This window comes from Bidens hawaiensis, unplaced genomic scaffold (genome assembly GCF_021521415.1).
Source record: "Bidens hawaiensis isolate Kalapana, Puna unplaced genomic scaffold, B.hawaiensis_p1.1 tig00031978_1, whole genome shotgun sequence".
Taxonomy (NCBI): domain Eukaryota; kingdom Viridiplantae; phylum Streptophyta; class Magnoliopsida; order Asterales; family Asteraceae; genus Bidens; species Bidens hawaiensis.
Window position 1 is genome coordinate 57 of NW_027495405.1, and position 6526 is coordinate 6582.

The 6526-nt window shown below is 30.2% G+C and overlaps 1 long non-coding RNA gene across 1 annotated transcript; it reads right to left on the reverse strand.

Annotated features, from left to right (window-relative positions):
- Positions 1 to 453: 453 nt before the first annotated feature.
- On the reverse strand, positions 454 to 928 carry LOC143582789 (uncharacterized). Its single transcript, XR_013144043.1, has 3 exons — positions 880 to 928; positions 668 to 800; positions 454 to 564 (listed from the first exon to the last, which is right to left on the reverse strand). It is a non-coding gene; the product is annotated as an uncharacterized LOC143582789 (long non-coding RNA).
- Positions 929 to 6526: the final 5598 nt, after the last annotated feature.

Below are 6526 nucleotides of genomic sequence, written 5' to 3' on the forward strand. Positions count from 1 at the left end.
CAAGAACAAGTCACTTAAATACTTTCCACGTTTTTTTAAATATTATTCAAAACTCAAATTTCAACTTTAAGAATCATAAACTAAAAAGTGATTTTTTTTTTGGAATGAATTTATGGTGTCCCACTAACATTTCATTTCCTATCTCAACTCGATAACTATATAATATACATAAAGTTTTAAGGTTATATTGAGAGAGATGTTAAAATAGATTTTAGGACTAACTTGTTCATCCTCTACCTCTTCTCCTCATATTTTGTGAATGAAAAAGATAATAAATGTTATTTATAAAACAAAAGGTAAACAATATTTTAACATAAATTTATTTTTAGCTAAATTCTAACAAAACTAGCGTTATGCTAGTTTTGTTAGATTTTAGTTAAGTACGAACATATTGCGGTTATAATTCTACTTAACTGCAACATTTTCGTAACTTATAAACTATGAAGATCGAATGCATTACCTGTGTTTATTCATAGCCGAGAGGTGACTTATGATCAACCGGCACGATTGTTCGACAAATTCGTAACACCATGATAAAACCTGGTCCGCGTATAGCTGCTCAACCTGAAGCAAGCATTCATCGAGTTAACGAATCTACGAACAATTCAATCTAAATATTTCGATTTATATTAAATAAATCTCATTAATTTGTTACGTACGTACGTACCCTATCATATGCATTGGAATGAAGAGCATTAATAAGAAGATCAGCAACATCATTTCTAATAAACTTCTGCACTGCATTCCTCTTTCGCTTTATTATCTCGATTCGCTTCATCGTCATCTTCATTTCAGACTTGCTAATTATATTGTAACAACAAATCACACAAATTGTAAATTAATTAACAAAAACAAAGAGATAATTAATTAATTAATCACCTTCTGGTGTAAAACTTGCTCTTCAATGCGTCAAACATGTTTAATCGAACCTTCTTTGAATGTGAATGAATGAATCAATCGGAATTGAAAGAATATGTGTCACGCAATATATAAATATAGATACAAGGATATATATATATTGTATGAAAGAAAGAGTTGAAGAAGGTGTAACTTTTGCAGGTGAGCTGTACAATTCTGTTTTTGTCCAAATGTGGGGCCATGCCATGACTCATCTTTCTGCCAGATCAACGGTGGAGATTAGATTAGACTTGAGATAGTGGGATGATGATAATTTGTTGAAATGACGATAATAGCCCTTCCATTAAAGGATACACTTTCTTTTCTGTTGTAAAGGGACGGCGGGCGGGGTACCAGAAAACAGCGCCAAATCAACTGTATACTTCATATATAATATTATTGACAAAACATCAAAACTAGTCCTTTATGTTTACACGTTTTTTCAATAGTTGTGATTTCGTAAACTTAATGGCAAAAAACATCCTTTGTATTCAAAAACTCTATCAAGTTTTGTCCTTTGACCCTAACTCAGTTAAATTTTCTCGTTAAATCTGGTCATGTGCATTGCACATGGGGGTAATTTTGTAAATTTACATAATTTAATAATTAAAAATAAAAAAAAAATAATATTCCGGAATATTATTTTTTTTTTATTTTTAATTATTAAATTATGTAAATGTATAAAACTAACCTCATGTGCCTTGCACATGACTGAATTTAACGAGAAAAGTTAACTGGGTTAGCGCCAAAGGACGTAACGTGATATATATTTGAAACATAGAATGTCCTTTCTGCCATTAAGTTTGCGAAAGAACAACCAATGAAAAACCGTGCAAACATAAAGGACTAGTTTTGATGTTTTGTCTAATATTATTATATTATATAAGTATAAATAGAGAATCCTTTAAATTACAATAGACCATGTGTGTACAAGGAGACACATATTGATCAATGTATATTATATTTAAAATATTTAAATTAGTTATGGAGGATGAGTTTGGTACCGTTTTTGAATTTTCCGATCCCTATTCTTTTAAAAACTTGGTACCGTAATCGAAATGCTCGTTTAGGTACTGGTACCCGATACCCTATGTTCATTCACTGTTGTGTTGAATCTTTCTATTGGATAAGAAAAACTTTAAATTCTTTAATATTATTTAAGAACGAGAAATTGTTGTTTTTCTTATATTAATCAGCATGAAAACCATAAACCAAAGTAATGAAGTTATTTAGATGTTACTAGTTTGGGCTGACCAAACTAATGAAACTTAAAAGAAATTGATGTAACAGGAGTTACCAGTAAAGATGGTTCAAATTTACATTTGCTAAATCAATATTTTTGTGTGATTTGGTAAAATTAAAAAGGTAATTCATCAATTTCTAACAATAATTGTCACTCTTCTCAGTTAAAAATTGTATGCCATATACGTGGTTAAAAGATACCAAATAAACAACAATTGAAGGAAAAAAAAAGGGTTTATTTATGTATTGGGGTTGTGGTTTCATACACCGTTGTTTAGAAAATACAGACCTTTTGTGTATAACAAAGACAATTTTTCTTTGTCCTTTTCTTTTAATGGTTTTTTGAAAACCATATCTCTGCGTATTTGAGCTCGCACTTTAGGATGCTTCATAGTTTATTGAATAACATAAAGTCCATAAATGGCAAAAATAAGATAAATATCTTTCTTAAAAATGACCGTAACAAACTTTTAAAAGCTTATTTTAACTTAGAAGTAATTAACTTTTAAAAGGTTATCATTTTAAGTTAGAATCGAGTCTAATATTAACATGACATGTTTAGTACGTAACGCTGGTGTAAGTATATTTTATCGTTGTGATAATTTAAACTTTAACTGCTACGTTATCCATATAGTAGCTCTTAAAGCAATTTTACATATTTAATTAACTAGCAATTTATATTTTCAGTTTATTAGCATGTATTTCCTTTCAGCATGTTAACGGGACATGTTGTGCATCTATTTATTTTGTTAATGCAATTGTTTTAACAAACTCGATAAAAAGAGATTAATAATGTTTTTATAATTAAGAAAACCAAAGACAGATGTAGTCTTACGGTATCGAGCTAGTCGCTCGATCGTTCCTATATCAGAGCATCCTTCTGCTTCTCCCAAGCATCTTCATATATGTTTTCGTTGGAGTTAATTACCAAACCGCCCTTAATTAATATGTGGCTTGTGATACAAGGAAAGAATCTTAGAGTGTAAGTAAAGATTAATTAAAAGGTTATAGATAATTGTCAAAGTTTATATTAATTATCTTAATTGTTTATACCATTTTACTAAAGTCCTAGTTATAGTCTAAACGAGTTTATGTTTAGCCATACATATTGAGTCATGATAAGGGGTGCAATCAAGTTTTGAGTTATTTTATTGGTTAATATAATTAGAGAGATTATTCCTAAATTAATCGTTTTACTCAAATATGTTTATATCAAATCACCACCTTGATCCATTTCTCTCCTCTCAACAAAACAAACCAAACAATAGTTTTGTTTCACTTGTTAATATACAATTCCATTAGCAACAAACATCATTTCTAGCAAACAAAATGCATCATCACTCATATATTAACTAAGGCTAAAATATAGATGAATGGTTTTAAGTGTTTAACCATAAAAACAATAAATTTGAACCACCCAAGGGTAGGGTAAAATAAAATAAATATGGTGGAGTGGGTTTTAATAATGCAGAAAGCAGTTGTTGATGGAGTTGCCAACTGGCATTCATTTTAGCGTATAACTTCCAGCAACTTCGTACCTTAACAATTGTTTTGATGGTGTTGTTGGTTGTTTGGCCCCCACATGTTACTTGTAAACTTACCTCGTCTTTATGTCCCATGGATTCATGCTTTATGTCAAAAAAGCAAAACTAACCAAACAAATCATGTGAATATATTTACGGTGTAAAAAAGTGGTTACAACTCATGATCAAAATTCTTGTCTCCAAACCATGTCGTGTTTAGAATAGAAATTAATAAAATATTTTTTCAGAGGTAATGTATTTAAAGACAACCATAATATTCAAGTTTTAATTTGTTAATTACATTGATGTATGGATCGGTTAATTAAAAACAAATTTAATTTGATAACTCCCAAATTCTATTGATTAAGAAACTTATTCTAAAACTTGATTGCATTGGTTTATATAATCTAGCCTATACCACTATACCAGTTAGACTCAAACTCCTATTAGATATAAGCACAAACTCATCGATCTATATATATTAACATTGAATTTGAAATAAACGTGATTACTTATACACATTAATTAGCAATCCCTAAAATACCCTTAATTCACCAAACTTACAAATGAAGGAATTAACCCAACCCGGTTACCATGGGTCGGGAATTAGTTAATGGCCAACAGTACATATTGAAACTTTTTAAAAGACCATTCAAAGTTTTTATTTCGTTTTCTTTATCAAATCCAACCAAGAGGCAAGAGCCATGCTCGAATAATATGAAATAAATAGCAGTACTTAGTTATTGATGTTTTGGGATGGGACACAAACACACAATGGTATTATCTTTTTAAAAGTTTCACAATACTTTCATATACATTTTTTGTTTTTGCACAAACATGGATCATTTGTAGAATAATTCCAACATATAAAAGATGTTATTGAAAAGAAACTGTTTTGAGTGGTTTTTATATATATCATCATTTTGCACAAACATAGATTATTTGTAGAATAATTCCAGCATATAGTTTTCTTTATCAAACCAACCAGAGCCATGCTCGAATAATAAGAAATAAATAATAGTACTTAGTTTTTAATGTATTTGGATTGGACAGACACAAACACACATTGGTATTATTTTTTAAAAAGTTTCTCATTACTTTCATATACATTTTTTGCACAAACATGGATTATTTGTAGAATAATTCCAACATATAAACGATGTTATTGTAAAAAGGAATATTGAGTGGTTTATATATCATCTTTATTTAAATATCTAAAATACATTTTAAGACATACAAAATTCAATGTAACGGTACTATTTGTGAAAAAAAGTACTATTTGTGAAATATAGAACACATTTTGGAATTAAGATCTTATCTTATGTTAAGAGGGGTTTGTTTTTCGTTTTTTTTCCCTTCTGATGAATAGACAAGAACACCAATGATATACTATCCATAGTCCATACATTTATTCGGGTCGTCAAACATTTCACATATCAAACGGGTCGTACAAGTTTATACGGAGCTTATGATATGTGGAAAAGGTTTATAGGCCCATATAAAGTAAAATAAGTTTTAATTATATGAATCATTTAAGGTGATCAGCAAAAGTTATACATCCAATATAATACCATACGTGTCATATAATTTTACTGACTGATTTAACGGTTGTGTATTGTTTAAAAAGTTATACACTTATATGACCCGTATAACCTTATACGGTCTCCCTTATAACAAGTGAGGGTTGTGTATCTACTAATATAATAACACACTTTTCCCTTATTTATGTGTGATGCTGAAACGAATAAACCAAACTTAATTATGTGAACTTTTTTGCAAAGATACAGTTAAGACCTCAAACTTACCTACTTTAGATCGTCTGACACAATCAAACTTAACTATGTGAGCTTTTATTAATATATGTTTTACTTGCAGCGTCAGCCGGGTGGAAACTTAACGTTCAATGGCAACCAAATCGTGTTTACGTCGCAGCGCGCATGGGTAAAATTAAAATACTAGTCACTATTAAAAAATCATCAAACTTGTTTTTTCTTAATTGGATTAACCATTTCCTTTTTTAAGAGATTTTTGCAAAAATGATCGTGGCCCCGTGAAATTGTGGAGTTTGACCATAAGTTAATGAATCGTAATATTGGAAGCTGCCGGCAAACTATTCAACAGAAATGGTTGCCAGTGGCTTTGTCTATCAACTGGTAGGGGAGTTTGACGAAGGGGTTCGTGGCATGGTGGCTAGTGGCGGTGGTCGTGATGGCGGTTGTCTGTGGTATTGCCAAGTGCCAACCTCTCTCAAACCTGCTTCCATATATGCAGATGGTGAAAATAGTGACCAGAAACAGTACCCGGAGTAGTTGGCCGGGAATGAGAAAACCAAATCGGTGTCTATTAAAGGATTCTATTTAGTAAAATTTTAAACATCAGTAAGTTACAAAAAAGAAAACAAAAAGAAAATTGACACCTTGACTTGAGTAATAACCTAATCAATACAAAACAAAGATTGAGTTATTAATTGAAACATTGTTGGCATTCTATAAAGTTTCCGCTTTCTTTTATTATAAATCTCAGTATGCTCAAAGTCTTCCATCACAAAGTATTTTTTAAGCAGACATACAAATCCCAATTATGTTATTAACATTAACCAATTGGTAAAATGGTAATTTAAAAAAAATCAAAAAATTTGAAAGTAAAAATAAAAAACACCCAGATGCCAAGAAAGGAACCAAAACATTGTCTAATATGGTATTCCAGCATATCTGTAAATGTAACAAACTCTTTAAACCTTCACCAAAATCCCAACACGAGATATTTACACTTCTGATGCACATGTAAACACTAATTACCTTTGAATCAATTGCATCACTTACCCCAAAAAAAGAAAAAAGAAAATAGAAAAAAGATAAAAGAAA